Here is a 20714-nt window from a genome sequence, read left to right as displayed (position 1 = left end):
GTAACAGAAATACATCATCTATAAATGAAAGAAATACCCTTTAAAATCATATTTAAAAGTAAAATTATTTCAAATACATGTGTGAAACACCTACTCTTTTCACAGACTCAGGCCAAAAAAATGTGTGTATAAAGTATGATAAAGAAAGCCACATCTTCCACTAGTGTAGGTGGTGAAATCTTTGGAGCTGTGATCCAAAAGGTCAGTAACCATAAACGACTCTTTTTGGTACTAGCACAGCATTCATTTAATGTTATCTTTTTGAGTACTATCCTGAGTGTCTTTCAAAGACACAATTTTATTTCATATCTTAATCTTTAGTGCCTCACATTCTAATAAAATACATAATTACAATTGGTTTGCTTCATAAAATATGTCTGGGGAGAATTTCATATCACATGAGCTGTACTGTTGTTGTTCAGCCCCTTGGTCGTGTCCAACTCTTTGTGACGCCAAGAACTGTAGCATGTCAGGCTTCCCTGTCCTTCAGTATTTCCTGGAGTTTCCTCAAACTCATGTCCACTGAGTCAATGATGCCATCCAACCATATCATCCTCTGTTGCTTTCTTCTCCTTTTACCTTCAACCTTTGCCAGCATCAGGGTCTTTTCCAGTGAGTTGGTTCTTCACATCAGGTGTCAAAATACTGAAGTTTCAGCTTCAGCATCAATCCTTCAATGAATGAACAGTATGCTGCTACTGCTGCTGCTAAGTCGCTTCAGTCCTGTCCAACTCTGTGCGACCCCATAAAAAAAAATGACCAGTATAATTTCTCTAAATTCAGAAATGGTCCTAGGGGAAGTAGTTTGATAACAGAAAAGAGATGTTTTAAAGAATAAAAAATTCCCCAAATTTAGGTTTCAATGTGTCTAGGGAACTAGGATTCTGTATTTTTAAAGATGTAGATGAGTCTAGGGTCTGATCACAGCTTTGTATCTTCAACAGGTAGAGTTTTTCATTTTACGAATAATCTATCAATGTTAAACTGTGTGCTCAACAATTCACAGTTGGTAGAAAGCACATATGGTGTTAAGACTCAGGTTCAGTGTTCCTCAACCACAAGCTTTCAAACTCCTGGGTGAAGTCTTGATAGAAGGACAAAAGAATCTGCCCCTCCCCCACCACAAATGATTACGTATTTCTTCTACTGGAGAGTATAAAAATACTTGTCTTTCAAAATTCAGAATATCATTTTAATCTGAAAGAAAGTGACTTATAAAGAGAATTAGGGAATATGGAATAACCAAGGGCTTTTTTTCCCTTGAGAAAAAAAAAAAAAAATAGCAGTCTACACAATCAGCTTCATGTTCAATATGCTATGATTTCTGCATTATAATAAACATGTGGTGTGCTGTGCTGCACTTAGTCATTCAGTCGTGTCTGACTCTTTGTGACCCCAGAGACTGTAGCCCGCCAGGCTCCTCTGTCCTGGGATTGTCCAGGCCATAATACTGGAGTGGGTTGCCATGCCCTCCTCCAGAGGATCTTCCCAAGGACCAAACTCAGGTCTCCCACATTGCAGTCAGACTCTTTACTGTCTGAGCTACCAGGGAAGCCCATAAATGAACTTGGTCATCATCTAATTATATTCAAATATATTCTTCTCTCCACAAATCTGTTCTTTTCAATAAAAAGAAATAGGATGGGATTTTTCAAATATTATCTTTAGTGGAAAGTGATTTTTAAATGCATATAGGAAAATGTTAGGTGTTATGAACTAGTTATCTGTAAGCAAAGTGGTAGTGAGGATACTTTTAAGATCTACTGGTTTGGAAATTGAAGATATTTAAATGCACGTGTGAATAAACATGATGATTTCTAGGATGCAACCTCCCTGTCTAAACAGTGAGAACTTATCAATCATTAATCATTTAGTTCCAACAAGGAAATCTTATTTCCCTACAACAGTGGTTCTCTTCTTAAGCTTTGGTATACATTAGCATCACTTCGGTCTTTTAAAAGCCCAATCCAAGTTCCATTCCATAACAAATATCTAGGACAAATATCTAGGGATGGACTGTAGGCATCCACAGTTTTGGTGACCCTGATGAGTTATAAATGAGCTTCCTTGATGGCTCAGCAGGAAAAGAATCCACCTGCAATGCAGGAGATACAAGTTTGATCCCTGCATCAGGAAGATCCTCTAGAGAAGGAAACGGCAACCCACTACAGTATTCTTGCCTGAAAATCCCATGGACAAAGGACCTTGGTGTGCTACAATCCAAAGTGTCACAAAGAATCAGATAAGACTGAGCAACTAAGCAAACCAGCATGAGTTGCAAATGAAGAAAACTTTTGGAAACTATTGCTTCTTTCAGTTCAGTTCAGTTCAGTCACTCAGTCGTGTCCATCTCTTTGCAACCCCATGAATTGCAGCACACCAGGCTTGCCAGTCAATCACCAACTCCCGGAGGTCACTCAGACTCACATCCATCGAGTCGGTGATGCCATCCAGCCATCTCATCCTCTGTCGACCCTTTCTCCTGCCAGTAATCCCTCCCAGCATCAGAGTCTTTTCCACTGAGTCAACTCTTTGCATGAGGTGGCCGAAGTATTGGAGTTTCAGCTTCAGCAACAGTCCTTCCAATGAACACCCAGGACTGATCTCCTTCAGAATGGACTGGTTGGATCTCCTTGCAGTCCAAGGGACCCTCAAGAGTCTTCTTCAACACCACAGTTCAAAAGTATCAATTCTTCAGCGCACCAACTCTCACATCCATACACGACTACTGGAAAAACCATAGCCTTGACTAGACAAACCTTTGTTGGCAAAGTAATGTCTCTGCTTTTGAATATGCTATCTAGGTTGGTCATAATTTTCCTTCCAAGGAGTAAGCGTCTTTTAATTTCATGGCTGCGGTCACCATCTGCAGTATTTTGGAGTGCAAAAAAATAAAGTCTGACACTGTTTCCACTGTTTCCCCATCTATTTGCCATGAAGTGATGGGACCAGATGCCATGATCTTCGTTTTCTGAATGTTGAGCTTTAATTCAACTTTTTCACTCTCCTCTTTCAGTTTCATCAAGAGGCTCGTTAGTTCCTCTTCACTTTCTCCCATAAGGGTGGTGTCATCTGCATATCTGAGGTTATTGATATTTCTCTCGGCAATCTTGATTCCAGCTTGTGCTTCTTCCAGCCCAGCCTTTCTCATGATGTACTTTGCGTATAAGTTAAATAAGCAGGGTAACAATATACAGCCTTGACGTACTCCTTTTCCTATTTGGAACCAGTCTGTTGTTCCATGTCCAGTTCTAACTGTTGCTTCCTCAGCTCCATGTAGGTTTCTCAAGAAGCAGGTCAGGTGGTCTGGTGTGCCCATCTCTTTCAGAATTTTCCACAGTTTATTGTGATCCACACAGTCAGAGGCTTTGGCATAGTCAATAAAGTAGAAATAGATGTTTTTCTGGAACTCTCTTGCTTTTTCCATGATCCAGCAGATGTTGGCAATTTGATCTCTGGCTCCTCTGCCTTTTCTAAAACCAGCTTGAACATCTGTAAGTTCACGGTTCACGTATTTGCTGAAGCCTGGCTTGGAGAATTTTGAGCATTACTTTACTAGCGTGTGAGATGAGTGCAATTGTGCAGTAGTTTGAGCATTCTTTGGCATTGCCTTTCTTTGGGATTGGAATGAAAACTGACCTTTTCCAGTCCTGTGGCCACTGCTGAGTTTTCCAAATTTGCTGGCATGTTGAGTGCAATACTTTCACAGCACCATCTTTCAGGATTTGAAATAGCTCACCTGGAATTCCATCACCTCCACTAGCTTTGTTCGTAGTGATGCTTTCTAAGGCCCACTTGACTTCACATTCCAGGATGTCTGGCTCTAGGTGAGTAATCACACCATCATGATTATCTTGGTCGTGAAGATCTTTTTGTACAGTTCTTCTGTGTATACTTGCCACCTCTTCTTAATATGCCACCTCTCATGCTTCTTTTAGGTCCATACCATTTCTATCCTTTATCGAGCCCATCTTTGCATGAAATGTTCCCTTCATATCTCTAATTTTCTTGAAGAGATCTCTAGTCTTTCCCATTCTGTTGTTTTCCTCTATTTCTTTGCATTGATCACTGAGGAAGGCTTTCTTATCTCTTCTTGCTATTCTTTTGTACTCTGCATTCAGATGCTTATATCTTTCCTTTTCTCTTTTGCTTTTTGCTTCTCCTTTTCACAGCTATTTGTAAGGCCTCCTCAGACAACCATTTTGCTTTTTTGCATTTTTTTTCCATAAGTATGGTCTTGATCCCTGTTTCCTGTGCAATGTCACGAACCTTCATCCATAGTTCTTTAGGTACTCTGTCTATCAGATCTAGTCCCTTAAATCTATTTCTCACTTCTCCTGTATAATCATAAGGGATTTACATTCATGCTAAATACACTATTTAAGGGTAGAAAGGAAAACTCAACAGATTTAGCGATATAAGCATATGTACTGTCTTAGTTAAATAAAATGGTCCAGTCAAGATTTGTCAAATTTCAAGATTAAAAAAAAAAAAAAAATAGCATTTGTTACTCAAACTGACTTAATTTTCACTAATTAAGTTACATCCAATTGTCAAAAATCTGTACTAAAACTGAACTTCAGAAACGTGATCTTTGAATGCTCTTATTGTTTGACCAACTATTCAAAATTTCACAGGAAACAAAGGAAAAAAAGCATTTTTCTTTCTGCATAGAAAGGCTTCAGCATATTAAAAGATATTTAAAGCAAAATTTAAATGGAAATAATCCTTATGCTGCTAAGCTTCAGGGTTGACTTCAAATAATAGTTTTAGAACAGATCAGTCTCACTCTTTAAAAGAAATCTATATAGTGTCGATTAGTGTACTGACTCATGAAAGAACATTAAAATGCTATTACTTAGATGAGAAACATTCAAGTGATGTTCCTTAAATAAGATTTCGTTGAAAAGTGAGCAGTTATTCCATTTGGTATGTGTTCTTTGCATTAGCATCTACCAACTAGATAATAGTTCCATTTGATAATAGTCTGCAGGAACGTTTCCTTTGTTAGGAAGGGGTGTTAGTCTGCTCTAAAAGATTCCTATTAGTATTAGCATCACCTTCCGAAAGGAAGGAAAGGTTTTCAATAAGAAGAAATATTAACTTCGCAGGAGATTTTGTAAGACCCTTAGAAACATACCGACAGACAAGGAAAAGGAGAAGTGAGTTCAGTAGTGGATTTTCTACACGATAAAATTCTTAAAAATGAAGTAAAGACAAATAAATCAAGTGCATTTCCAGAAACTAGTCTGAGTAAAAGAGGCTCAGTTTTGGCTCATGTGAGGAAGAATGGGAGCAAGATGGTTGTAACAGTTGAAAGCCAAGATTTTCAATATCCTGCTATGATAATTATGAAGCTTGTTGCTTTGTATTTTACTTTAATTTTTATTTTTTTTTCATTTGGTGAATATAAAGCAAACTTTGTGCCCCTCAAAAAATATCTGTTTGACTCTGAAGTCAATTTTATAATATTTGTACAGAAAGTAAAGATGAATGAGTCCATGATAACCCCAAAGCTCTCAGCAATAACGTGCTTTACGTTTAAACTGTTTTTAATTCATGAATCTCTGTACTCCTGGAAACCCTGAGTGGGCTGATTTATAATTGGCCTGAGATGACTTAACGGGCTTCCTTTGAAGAAAAGTAGCAACATGGAGGAAATGAGGAGGAGTTATAACATAAAATAAATTTGGGAATATACAACAGTATCTTGAAAAAAGAGTAAAAGGATATTTGAAAAGATACAAAAGGCAACATGTTAAGACCCAAGCAGAAATTTCTGCAATTTAGTCTCATAAGATATAAAGAAGCTGATTCAAAGTGTTTTATGAAAGTTTACATGGCACTTTTACACATTCAAGTATCTGTTAGCAAGAGTTTTTAAGAACTCTGACTAAGAGTTAGCAAGCTTATTTAGTATTCTGGTGATCATATTTGATGATTATTTTGGTAGTTGGAAAAATGAGTGAGCAGGCCCTCACCAAACACCAAATCTGTTCGTACCTTGATCTGGGACTTCTTAGCCTCCAGAACTATGAGAAACAAACTTCTTTTGTTCACAAGCCACCCAGTTTGTGATATATGTGTTATAGCAACCCAAATGGACTAAGGCGGCCCTGACCTCATGTTGCTTAGAACATTTACTTTAGAAAAACTGCAATTGTAAATTCTGTCTCTGACCCTTTGAGATGTAAATCTTATCGCAGCCTCTGGACAGTTTTACAACTCAGGGATGTCTTTCTCAAGGACCCTTTGAAATACGACCATTAAGAAAGATAGAGTCCCTCGCACTCATTCTCTGTGGGAGGGCAGAAGCCTACCTCTAACCCATTAGCACACACAGATGGCTTATTGACATTGACTAAACCTCTCCCCAACTTGTCCTCCACTACTTTTCCACCAGCTCACGCCAGTATTTAAAAATTCTCCCACGTTTTGTCGAAGCAGAATTGAGGTCCCTCTTCTCTCCTACTGTAATAGTTTTGGATAAAATCACCCTTGCCTTTTTAACTTGCCTGTTGCAATTTGTTTCTTTGATAACAAGAGCTCTAGAGCCCGTTTGCCACAAGTACTGAGCCCACAGGCTCTAGATCTCATGTACTGCCAGCAGAAAAACCCTGGTGCCGCTGTGAGAGAAAGCCCGCACAATGCAACGAAAAGTCCCATGTGTTGCGACAAAAACCCAGTGCAGTCAAAAACAAAGTAAAAACTAAAATATAAATGACTCATTTTCCTAAAAGGAAGAAAGACCATACTGTTCAAACAAACAAACAAACAAAATATGAGCTGGTTAACCTGGATTATTGGCATGTGTTCTCAATGCCATCTTAAGTATTATTCTGATGGAAAGGCAGAAGGAGATTAAACACACAAAGGAGAGCAGGAGAAGAAAGAACAAGACCATAGTACAGAGACTGGAGTAGCATAGTCAACCCGAATCCGGGAGAAGCAGGAGGTATCCTCCCTGAGCCCACCCAGAGGGAGTATGGTCCTAGTGACACCTGACTTTGGCACTCTGGCTTCCAGAACTGTGACAGAATTAATTTCTACAGTTTTTCTTTTTTTTCAATGCAGATTATTTTTAAAGTCTTTATTGTTACAATATTGTTTCTGTTTTATCTTTTGACTTTTTGGCTGCAAGGCATGTGTAATCTTGGCTCCCCAACCAGGGATGGAACACCCGCCTTTCCTGCATCGGAAGACCAAATCTCAACCACTGGACCACCAGGAGAGTCCCAATTTCTATACTTTTAAGCCACCAAGTATGGCAATTTGCTATAGTAGCCCTAGAACATTACTAGAGTTTATTAGAAATCATTTTTAAGTGTATCTTTTAAAAATTACAATAATTAGACTACTATAAAAATGTTAATTCCATTCAAAACATTTTGGATAGAGCCCACTCTTTGATTAAAGTAATACCATAACATTACCATATGTTGACAACTGTGCACTGTTTTCATAAGAAAAAGCAGTAGTAAATGAAAGCAATCATATTATTTTTAGTAGAAAATGTAAAGTGTTTTTCTCTTTTTTCTAAGTACTATTGTTAAAATGATAGAACTGGGATAAGCCACTTAAGCACCTGTTTTTTAGGAGGATGCTGTTTAAATAGATAAATTCAGCCAGAACCCTGGAGATACTAATGAAATTCACCAATTTAGGATAAACAGCTTCAGTATGGATTTTTGATAAGAAAACAGCTGCTCATCTAGGGGTAGTAGTAGCTAAAGTCTGAAGGCCGTGAGATTTGTCTGTTCTGGAAGATATGATATGCAAGGAACAGATGGTTAGCATAAATAATTCAAAATCACTCTCCAGTCACTTCTTTGGGTAAAAACAATGTGTTGAACTATGTTTACAAGGTTACTTGGAACTTTATGCATACAAACTATTTCTATCCCCATCCTAGTTTGCTTTCAGCATGCAATTCCCAAACAAAGCACAAATTTTCATCATTTAAAGATTAGTTCTCTAAAATCAATACAGAAAGAGGCATGGTATGCATTATATAAGAGCACTATTTGTATATTATATGGCTTCCCTGGTGGCCCAGATGGTAAAGAATCTGCCTGCAGTGTGGGAGACCTGGGTTTGATCCCTGGGTTGAGAAGATCCCCTGGAGGAGGGGAAGGCAATCCACTCCAGTATTCTTGTTTGGAGAATCCCCATAGACAGAGGAGCCTGGTGGACTACAGTTCATGGCGTCACAAAAGAGTTGGACACGACTGACAGACAGTGGCACCCCACTCCAGTATTCTTGCCTGGAAAATCCCATGGACAGAGGACCCTGGCAGGCTGCAGTACACGGGGTCGCTAAGAGTCGGACACAACTAAGCGACTTTGCTTTCACTTTTCACTTTCATGCACTGGAGAAGGAAATGGCAACCCAGTCCAGTGTTCTTGCCAGGAGAATCCCAGGGACGGGGGAGCCTGGTGGGCTGCTGTCTATGGGGTCGCACAGAGGCGGATATGACTGACACGACTTAGCAGCAGCAGGAGCAGAGCAACTAAGCGCACACCACACTTATGTATATTATATGTGCAATCACAATTAAATATGTTTAGGTCTTCAGTGTAAATTCTGTTGAAGTTAAAATGATGTTCACTTACACCGAACATGTTTGTAAGTGAACATGGAAAACTAATATCAATGTTTATAAAAATAAAAAATAAATAAATGAAACTAACTTTTGCATAGTACTTTATACTTTATAACGGAGAAGGCAATGGCACCCCACTCCAGTACTCTTGCCTGGAAAATCCCATGGATGGAGGAGCCTGGAAGGCTGCAGTCCATGGGGTTGCTGAGGGTCGGACACGACTGAGCGACTTCCCTTTCACTTTTCACTTTCATGCGTTGGAGAAGGAAATGGCAACCCATCCACTGTTCTTGCCTGGAGAATCCCAAGGATGGGGAAGCCTGGTGGGCTGCCGTCTATGGGGTCACATAGAGTCGGACACGACTGAAGTGACTTAGCTAGCTTAGCTTATACTTTATAAACATTCTTTCTAATCCTTCAACTAATGTTTTTTTTTTTAATATATACAAATCTAAAATCACTCCATCAGTTAAGAAAATAAAATACTAGCCTTATAGTTTTATAACCCTACTCGATGCTTAAATTTTATGGTAAAGGTTTTACATATCTTTTGTTAATCTTTCTTTCTCTTTCTGAAAATAGACCTCTTTCCTTTTACTTAAATTTTTTCCTATGTTTTACATGTATGAATAATTCCTTTTATCCTATTTCACAGAAGCATATATACCTCTATACCTGTGTTTATCCATGACTACAAGTCTTATAACATGATTCATAATCTCCTTTCTTTTGGTTGACTAACATTTCCCTCTTCATTGTTTCAACCTTTTTGGTATGAAGATGGGTTTTATGAATTTTCTAGACAAATGTTTACCAGACTCTGTATTCTCCTCAATCCTATACTCCAAAATTCGTCCTCTTTTCATAATGGAAGTTCTTGAAAAAAAAAATGTATTTATTTTTTCTCTACTTTCTTTCCACTAAGTTATTCTTAAGCTCATGTTTGGCTACACATCATTAATACCTATGTATTTGGCAACTGTTCTTAGTTTATTTATTTTTATTTATTTTTATTTTTTTATTTTCCTGAAACTACACTAAATGAAGTGTTTTTTTATTGGAGAAAGTGAATTTATTTATTTATTTTTAATTTTATTTTATTTTTAACCTTTACAATTTGTATTGGTTTTGCCAAATATCGAAATGAATCCGCCACAGGTATACATGTGTTCCCCATCCTGAACCCTTCTCCCTTCTCCCTCCCCATACCATCCCTCTGGGTCGTCCCAGTGATGAGGTGGATGAAACTGGAACCTATTATACAGAGTGAAGTAAGCCAGAAAGAAAAACATCAGTACAGTATACTAACGCATATATATGGAATTTAGAAAGATGGTAACAATAACCCTGTATACGAGACAGCAAAAGAGACACTGATGTATAGAACAGTCTTTTGGACTCTGTGGGAGAGAGAGAGGGTGGGATGATTTGGGAGAATGGCATTGAAATACATATAATATCATATATGAAACGAGTCACCAGTCCAGGTTCGATGCATGATACTGGATGCTTGGGGCTGGTGCACTGTTCTGAGTTTAAAACACTTCATATAAGTAACTATTGTGGACAGTGGCCAGGAAGAGTCAAGAGTGAGTTTTCTGTTCTAGATCTTATGGAGGCTTTCAGATCTCCTCTGGCAACTCTTGAATACCATTATCTAACCAAGATTTATAAGTGTTACAGTTTCTAACCCTATAAAGAAGACATCACCATCAATCACTAATATATTATTCTGACCCTGGCTTCAGAGTTTCAATCATGCTTTCTTGAATAGTAGATTCTATGCCTCAAAGACCACTACATTGCTACTCACCTCCGAATAGTGCTCCATCCTCTGCAATCAGCCTGCCATTATTAGTCAGGTATGGCTCCAGGTGAGGCATATAAAGCTAGCCTTCTTACGTGTTATACATCAAAAAGTCAAATTACTTCCCAACGCCACGTAGCCATTCAGCTACTGTGAGATTTAAAAACTTTCTGGGTGATTTATATGAGCTTTGATAGAGTCTAGGAACTACTGCACACACATCTTTCCTCCCAAAATGTTTAAACATGTATCTGTATTCCATCTTGTTTGGTTTATTGTTGTTTCATTGCTTAGTCATATCTGACTCTCTGCAATCACCATGGACTGCAACCTTCCAGGTTCCTCCTTCCAGGGGATATCCCAAGCAGGAATATTGGAGTGGGTTGCTGTTTCCTTCTCCAGGGATCTTCCTGACCCAAGGATCGAACCCAAGTCTCCTACACTGGCAGGTAGGTTCTTTACCACTGAGCCACTGGGGAAGTTGTCATTTGTTTTCCATAATCAACGTTTGTAATAAAAGTTTCCTGAGTCAGAAATTCAACATAGAAGCACATATCTATGTATTGATATTGAACTATTGAAAGAAAGCTATGGATGACCATTATTAGGGACTTAGGTACCTCAGCTATTATTGCTTCCTGTACCCACAGTGGTTGGTTACACTAAACAATAGTTCAATTTTTGTTTGTTTATTTATATTCTGGAGATGTGTAACATTTAGAAGAATTTTTAGAAAACACTTTTACTTTGTATTTCAGAATCTAATAATTAAATTTAAGCCATCAGTCTTCCTAGGGCAATGCTTAACCCATTGAAAGAAACCATAATATGAATGGAGTCTAATTATCCACTAGGAAAATGTCAAGGGCACTCTTAACTGTGCAATTTCTCTCTCAAACAAACACAAGCAGGGTTACGCCTAGAACTGACCCATTATTATAATTAACAGAATTATAAATTGTATGATAGCAAACAGGCATATTGTTGCCACTGTTTTGCATCCATTTTGATCTCTCTTCTTCCATTATCCCTGGGGGTATGATGAAATTAAGAAGAATCCAGAAATGTTCCCTTATTCACCACAAAGGCTAACATTGAGCAAGAAGAAGACAAAAGCCCCAGGCCTGGTAAACCAGTACATTTCAGTCCAATTTTATCCCCTTTGACTGTAGTGACTAGTACAGAATCATGCTCACGGCACAAGTCAGAACTATAAAGTTCCCATCCATCCATCTATCCATCCATCCACTACTTTCTTCTGTGACATTGGGAAAAAACATTATTCTTTCTCTCATAGGCTAATCTGGTAGGATACAATTCTGATGCCATTGGTGTGTACGTGTACATGTTGGTAGTCATCTTTATCACCAACTGGGGGAAAACTGTCTAAGATGAAAGTGATAACAAAGAAAAGACAAGATAATAAAGAGGTAGATCCCTGATAATTGTAATCTGCTCCTCTGCTCTAGGTTCATTTTGCTAAAAATGAAAATCTAGCCATATTGCTTCCCCACTCCTATTTTAAAGTGATTTCATTTAAGGCAAAAAGCAGTATTATTAACATTAAAAATAAACATTCAGTTCTGGTTCAAGATGCTGGAGTGGAAGGATATGTGCTCATCTCCTCCTGCGAGAGCACCAAAACTGCAACTAGATGTTGAACAACCATTGACAGGAGGATGCTGGAACCCACCAAAGAAAGATACCCCACATCCAAAGACAAAGAAGAAGCTGCAGGAGGATGGTAGGAGGGGCACAATCAAGATTAAATCAAATCCTATATCCACCTCATGGGTGACCCATGTACGGAAGAAAAAAAAAAAATCAAAGAAGCTCTCCCACTGTTGTGGAGGTTCTGAACCACACACCAGTCTTCCCAGACTGCAGATCTGACAAAGGGACTGGGAATCCCTAGGGAATCTGGCCTTAAGGGCTATTGATTTGATTATAAGACTCTCAGAGGACTGGGGGAACCAGATCTAAGTCTTGGACGGGACAAACAAAATATTGCATGCACCAAGACCCAGAAGAAAGGAGCAGCGACCCCCACAAGAGACTGAATCAAAACCACCTGCCAGTGCTAGAGGGCCTGCTGTGGAAGCATGGGTCAGCAGGAGCTCACTGCAGGGACAGGGGCACTGGAAAGTCACTCCTGGCACACATCCTTTGGGAGTTGGTCATTAACCCTATCATAGAGCCTGTAGACCCCAGGGCTGGATTGGCTCAGGTGAAAAAACTACCAGGGAGAGAGCATAACCCCACCAACCAGGAGATAATTGGATTAAGCTTTACAGAGCAAAGCCTAGCCACAGTGGTGTTATCATTCACCTAGAACCAGACATCCTGGAATGTGAAGTCAAGTGGGCCTTAGAAAGCATCACTACAAACAAAGCTAGTGGAGATGATGGAATTCCAGGTGAGCTATTTCAAATCCTAAAAGATGATGCTGTGAAAGTGCTGCACTCAATATGCCAGCAAATTTGGAAAGCTCAGCAGTGGCCACAGGACTTGAAAAGGTCAGTTTCCATTCCAATCTCAAAGAAAGGAAATGCCAAAGAATGCTCAAACTGCTGCACAACTGCACTCATCTCACATGCTAGAAAAGTAATGCTCAAAATTCTCCAAGCCAGAATTCAAAACTACATGAACCGTGAACTTGCAGAAGTTCAAGCTGGATTTAGAAAAGGCAGAGGAAACAGAGATCAAATTGCCAACATCTGCTGGATCATTGAAAAAGCAAGAGAGTTCCAGAAAAACATCTACTTCTGCTTTATTGACTACGCTAAAGCTTTTGACTGTGTGGATCACAACAAACTGTGGAAAATTCTTCAAGAGATGGGAACACCAGACCACCTGACCTGCCTCCTTAGAAATCTGTATACAGGTCAAGAAGGAAAAGTTAGAACTGGACATAGAACAATAGACTGGTTCCGAATAGGAAAAGGAGTACGTCAAGGCTGTATATTGTCACCCTGCTTATTTAACTTATATGTAGTGTACATCATGCAAAATGCCAGACTGGATGAAGCACAAGATGGAATGAAGATTTCCAGGAGAAATATCAATAACCTCAGATATACAGATGACACCACCCTTATGGCAGAAAGCAAAGAAGAACTAAAGAGACTCATGATGAAAGTGAAAGAGGAGAGTGAAAAAGTTGGCTTAAAGCTCAACATTCAGAAAACTAAGATCATGGCATCTGGTCCCATCACTTCATGACAAATAGATGATAAAACAGTGGAAACAGTGACCAACTTTATTTTCTTGGGCTCCCAAATCACTGCAGATGGTGATTGCAGCCATGAAATTAAAAGACACTTGCTCCTTGGAAGAAAAGCTATGACCAACCTAGACAGCATATTACAAAGCAGAGACATTACTTTGCCAGCAAAGGTCTGTCTAGTCAAAGCTATGGTTTTTCCAGTAGTCATGTATTGATGTGAGAGTTGGACTATAAAGAAAGCTGAGCACTGAAGAATGATGCTTTTGAACTGTGGTGTTGGACAAGACTCTTGAGAGTCCCTTGGACTGCAAGGAGATCCAACTAGTTAATCCTAAAGTAAATCAGCCCTGAATATTCATTGGAAGGACTGAGGGTGAAGCTGAAGCTCCCATACTTTGGCCACCTGGTGTGAAGTACTGACTCATTTAAAAAGACCCTATGCTGGGAAAGATTGAAGGTGGGAGGAGAAGGGGACGACAGAGGATGAGACGGTTGGATAGCATCACCAACACGATGGACATGAGTTTGAGTAAGATCCAGGAGTTGGTGATGGACAAGGAAGCCTGGTGTGCTTCAATATATGGGGTCGCAAAGGGTCAGACACCACTGAGCAACTGAACTGAACTGAACTGAGCAAGGCCCTACCCACCCGAGCAAGACCCAGTTTTCCCCATCACCAGTCCCCGCATCAGGAATCTTACACAAGCCTCTTATCCTCAGCCACCACAGGGCAGACAGAAGGAGCAAGAAATAGCACAGCTTCACAGTGGCTGTACAAAAATCATATTACAGAAAGGTAATCATGATGAAAAAGCCGAAAGTTACGTAACAAAGGTACAAGATAATTCCCTAGAAAAAACAACTAAATGAAGCAACCTTCCAGAAAAAGAATTCAGAATAATGATAGTGAAGATGATCCAGGATCTCAGGAAAAGAATGGAGGCAAAGATTGAGAAAATCCAAGAAATGGACTATAAAGTCCATGGAATTCTCCAGGCCAGAATACTGGAGTTTGTAGCCTTTCCCTTCTCCAGGGCATCTTCCCAACCCAGGAATCAAACCCAGGTCTCCCACATTGAAGGCAGATTCTTTACCAGGGAAGCCATAAGGGAAGCCCAAGAATCCTGGTGTGGGTACCCTATCCCTTCTCCAGCAGATCTTCCCAATCCAGGAAATAAACCAGGTTCTCCTGCATTGCAGGTGGATTCTTTACCAACTGAGCTATCAAAGAAGCCCCTAAGAAATGTTCATCAAAGACCTATAAGAACTAAAGAACAAACAGAGATGAGTAATACACTAGTAGGAATCAACATCAGAATAACTGAGGGAGAAGAACAGATAAATGACCTGGAGGACAGAATGGTGGAAATCACTGCCACAGAACAGAATATAGAAAAAAGAATGAAAAGAAATGAAGACAGCCTAAGAGACCTTGGGGCAACATTCAACACACCAACATTTGCATTATAAGGGTCCCAAAAGGAGAAGAGAGAGAGAAAGGACCTGAGAAAATATTTGAAGAGATGATAGCTGAAAACTTCCCTAACATGGGAAAGGAAATAGTCAACCAAGTCCAGGAAGCATAGAGTCCCAGGCAGAATAAACCCAAGGAGGAACACACTGAGACACATAGTAATCAAACTGACAAAAATTAAAGACAGATAAAATGCTAAAAGCAACAAGGGAAAAGTGACAAATAACATACACAGGAACTCCCATCAGGCTATCAGCTGATTTCTCAGTAGAAACTCGACAAGCCAGAAGGGAATGGCATGATATACTTAAAGTGATGAAAGAGAAGAACCTATAGCCAAGAATATTCTACCTGGCAGGACTCTCCTTCAGATTTGATGGAGAAATCAAAAGCTTTCCAGACAAGTAAAAGTTAAGAGAATTCAGGACCACAAAACCAGCTTTACAACAAAAGCTTAATGAATTTCTCTAGGGAGGAAACACAAGAAAAGGAAAAGACCTACAGAAGATAAAGTCAAGTCGCTCAGTCGTGTCTGACTCTTTGCGACCCCATGGACTGTAGCCTACCAGGTTTCTCCATCCATGGGATCTTCCAGGCGAGAATAGTGGAGTGGATTGCCATTTCCTTCTCCAGGAGATCACCCCGACCCAGGGATTGAACCTGGGTCTCCCACATTGTAGGCAGACGCTTTTACCATCTGAGCCACTGGGGAAGTATTTTACAGAAAATGCTGCTGCTAAGTCGCTTCAGTCGTGTCCAATTCTGTGCGACCCCATGGACTGCAGCCTACGAGGTTCCTCCATAAACCCCCTTAAATTAAGAAAATATTAATAGGATCATATATATCATTGCCTTAAACTTAAATGGGTTAAATGTACCAACCAAAAGACATAGACTGGCTGGGTGGATGACAACCTGCATGTATGCACTTCCACTTACCATATCACTCTGCTTGACCTGCTCAAATTGCATGTAATTATATTGTTAAGTTAATCATGTTCCTAATGTGGTTTGCAAGTATAATTATCTCTTATTTTTTGTCTGGCTACTGATTGTGAAAACTGATAAACATCTTTTACTATCATGACTATGCAACTATTACTCAATACCATTGTATCATGACTAGCCAACAGAAAAATAATAGAACTCTATATCACCAAAATTAAGACCTAATAGAAAAACTTGTAACCATGTTTTAAAATCCAGATGCATATCAGAATTATCTTGAAATATTTTGAAAAATACAAATGCTTAGGGTATTACTTTTTTTCTCAAGAGCTCCAGATATGTTTCTAATGAGCAGTCATGTTAAAAACAACTGGACTATATGACGATCTTTTACTTTTATCTAGTTTGTTTCACTTTTTCTATTTCATATTCAATGCTCCCATTTCATTTAGTTTATGTTCTCACATTTCCCCCTCTTTTTTTGATATTCTTTCTCAAGCCTTTATAAAGTGTAGTAGGAAAGCTTTTGTGTATATATATAAATATGTATAATATACATTTTTAAAAAATGAATTTATGCATAACTAAAATTATGACATTTTGATTTCACTAGTTTGACTTAGTAAGACTAGAATGCTAGATTTCTAACTAAAAATAGGTATGCAACAAAAGGTTTACTGTATAACAAAGGGAACTATAGTCAATATCTTACAATAACCTATGATGGAAAATAATTTCAAAAATAATATATGTGTATTTGTATAACCAAACTACCTTGCTGTGCACCTAAAACATTGTGAGTCAACTATATCTCAATAAAATATATATATATATATATATATTTAAAAAAATAAACTTTCATCCTGTGACAAATTAAAATGCCAGTCTCATTTCTACCCTTTCCCCCTCTATCTTGTATCTTGGCAGTCCCTGACCATGACTGGCAGATCCCTGGCAAAGTTGTACTTATCCTTCCAGATTTGGCTAAAGCATTCACTTCCCAGAAGCTCTTTCTCACTGCTTCTCATCAGTATATCACACTTTATTTTTCTTCTTTGCAACAGTACCACCCCCAGGCTTACCTGTGTCCTATTTATACTGGCATCGGCTATTAGAATCTCTCTTCTCAGACAGACTTTGTGCTCTGTAAGGACACAGTCATCATCATTTTCTATCTCTTCTGCCTATTAAATACCTATTCCTCGATAAACAATTACTGCGTGTGATCACGCCCTAGTGGCTCAGTACTTTTTGCCTGGTTCCAAATACTACTTCTCCATCATGAGACATATGTTGACTTGGGATGAGTTAGAATTGGACTGAAATAGAATAGGTGGAAAATGACCTCAGGCATCACAGGGCTCATGTTCTAGTCTCTCCCTAGAGAGGGCACAGTGTAGGAGTAGGGAACAAGTGTCAAATCGCCTCCCTAGGCATTTAGACTTTCAGGAAACATTTACTTTTATATCTGGGTCTTAGCAAATTAGCTATGACTGCTGAGACACTGATATAGTTTCCACACCTAAATACCTACACATTTTGATCAATTAGTCATTGGACAATGGAAGAAAAGGGTGATTAACTGTGAGAGCAATTTACCCAGCGAACAGCACCAACTTAAAATGCATTAAGAGAGTGACTATTCTTAGGTATTGTAATGGTAAATGTGGTAGCTGCAATTTTTACAGGTCATCGTCCTATGGGCTTAATGATTCTCAAGAAATCTGTCATTGTATTGATTTGCATTCATTCTCCTTCAATTTTGTACTAGGATCATCTCTGTAAAATTCCATTACTCAAATTTATGTATGATTTTCTCTCACTAAAATTATTATTAGACATGCCTAGGCTTTATTGTAGATGTAAGATGAAGTAATAACTCCCATGCTATACAAAGATATAATGCTTTTAAATGCAATACAATTCATTAAAGGGAATATATACTTATTCAAGAATGATTTTCTTTTTAAATCTGCATTTCATTCTCTTAAGGAATATGGGCGGAGTTAGAATGAAAAGAGAACAAAGAACATTTTTAAAAGACATGTGTTACAAATGTATTTCTCTTTTTTTAAAAAATCTATTTCTTATAGTTTCAACTAACTAGATTCCTCTGCTGCTCTCCACCCCGCTGGGAAGGATTTTCACATCCTAGAATGTTATCATCAAAGCTAGCTTGAAATTTAAAAATGCTGAGAAGTTCAAGCATTGTTTTAAAGACTGTTGAACAGATGTAGTTTCTCCTAAGAGACTTTCCTGATTGTAAATACCTTGTATTTCATCTGAGAACTTCAAAATATAAGTACGCATTTTAGCAGAAAGTAAGACATCAGGAAAGAAAAAAATTATCAAGCATGGAGAATAAGGACATGTTGGCATTTTATCTGTGGCTTTGCTTACTGCACAATTTGAAGTATACACTTCAAACTGAAACACTGGTGAATATTTTTCACAAATATAAGAATACCCATTCAGAAGTGGCATAATATATCAAACATTGGCATGTGAAATATACACTTGGGCTTCAGGGCATTCCATCAATGTTTAGAGTTTTATATAAGTGGAATTCAAATATTGGATGAGTAGGATATACTATTTGATTTATAACATACTGATATAACTGAGCGACCCACAAGAGACTGACCCACACTTCCTGTGAGTGTCCAGGAGTCTCTAGCATAGGCGTGGGTTGGGGTGGCCTGCTGCAAAGTTGGGGGAACTCAGTGTAGTAGTGCATGCATGGGACTTAATTACCTCCACCATAGTTGGTCTCAGGTCAAATAATAGGGAGGGGACATAGCCTGCCCTTCAACAGAAAATTGGATTAAAGACTACTGAGCATGGCCCTGCACATCAGAACAAGACCCAGTTTCCCCTTCAATCAGTCTCTAACATCAGGAAGGTTCCTCTAACATCTCTAACATCAGGAGGATAAGCTGCCTATCCTTCTCCATCAGAGGGCAGACAGACTGAAAACCATAATCACAGAAAACTAGCCAATCTGATCACATGGACCATAGCCTTGTGTAACTCAGTGAAACTATGAGTCATGCCGTGTAAGGCCCCCCAAGATGGATGGTCATGATGGAGAGTTCTGATGAAACATGGTCCACTGGAGAAGGAAATGACAAACCACTTCAGTATTCTTGCTTTGAGAACCCCATAAACAGTATGAAAAGGCAAAAAGATAGGAAGGACACTGAAAGATGAACTCCCTAGAACGGAGGGTGCCCAATATGCTACTGGAGATCAGTGAAGAAATAACTCCAGAAAGAATGAAGAGATGGAGCCAAAGCAAAAAACAAAATCCAGTTGTGAACGTGATTGGTGATGGAAGTAAACTCCATGCTGTAAAGAGCAATGTTGCATAGGAACCTGGAATGTTAGGTCCTTGAATCAAGGCAAATTGGAAATGGTCAAACAGGAGATGGCAAGAATAAACATTTTAGGAATCAGCAAACTAAAATGGACTAGAAATGGATGAATTTAACTCAGATGACCATTATATCTACTACTGTGGGCAAGAATCCCTTAGAAGAAATGGAGTAGCCATCATAGTCAACAAAAGAGTCTGAAATGCAGCGCTTGGATGCAATCTCAAAAATGACAGAATGATCTCTGTTCATTTCCAAGGTAAACCATTCAATATCACAGTAATCCAAGTCTATGCCCCAATCACTAATGCTGAAGAAGCTTAAGTTGAATGATTCTATGAAGATCTAAAAAGCCTTCTAGAACTAACATACAAAACAGATGTCCTTTTCATTATAGGGGACTGGAACGCAAAGCAGGAGTCAAGAAATACCTGGAGTAACAGGCAAATTTGGCCTTGGAGTACAGAATGAAGCAGGGTAAAGGCTAACAGAGTTTTGCCAAGAGAACCAACTGGTCATAGAAAACACCCTCTTCCAAGAACACAAGAGAAGACTTTACACATGGACATCACCAGATGGTCAATACCAAATAAGATTGATATATTCTTTGCAGCCAATGATGGAGAAGCTCTAAACAGTCAGCAAAAACAAGACTGACTGTGGTTCAAACCATGAACTCCTTAGAGTAAAATTCAGACTTAAATCGAAGAAAGTAGGGAAACCCACTAGACCATTCAGGTATGACCTAAATCAAATCCCTTATGATTATACTCTGGAAGTGACAAATAGATTCAAGGGATTAGATCTGATAGAGTGCCTGAAGAATTATGGATGGAGGTTTGTGACACTGTATAGGAGGCAGTGATCAAGACCATACCCAAGAAAAAGAAATACAAAAATGAAACACGATTGTCTGGGGAGGCCTTACAAATAGCTGTGAAAAGAAGAGAAGTGAAAGGCAAAGGAGAGAAGGAAAGGTATATCAATTTGAATGCAGAATTCCAAAGAATAGCAAGGAGAGATAAGAAAGCCTTCCTCAGTGATCAAATCAAAGAAATAGAGGAAAACAATAGAATGGGAAAGATTAGAGATCACTTAAAGAAAATTAGAGATACCAAGGAAAAATTTCATGCAAAGAGGGGCACAATAAAGGACAGAAATGGTATGGACCTAACAGAAGCGGATGATATTAAGAAGAGGTAGCAACAATACACAGAACTATACAAAAAAGATCTTCATGACCCAGATAATCACTATGAACAAAGCTAGTGGAGGTGATGGA

General features: G+C 38.8%; 1 protein-coding gene across 3 annotated transcripts in view; it reads right to left on the bottom strand.

Moving 5' to 3' along the window:
* BRINP3 (BMP/retinoic acid inducible neural specific 3) overlaps nt 1-20714 on the bottom strand; it is a 488562-nt gene that overhangs the window by 119488 nt on the left and 348360 nt on the right.

Source organism: Bos taurus, chromosome 16, assembly GCF_002263795.3.
Source record: "Bos taurus isolate L1 Dominette 01449 registration number 42190680 breed Hereford chromosome 16, ARS-UCD2.0, whole genome shotgun sequence".
Taxonomy (NCBI): Eukaryota; Metazoa; Chordata; class Mammalia; order Artiodactyla; family Bovidae; genus Bos; species Bos taurus.
This window is presented reverse-complemented; position numbering and strand designations above follow the sequence as displayed.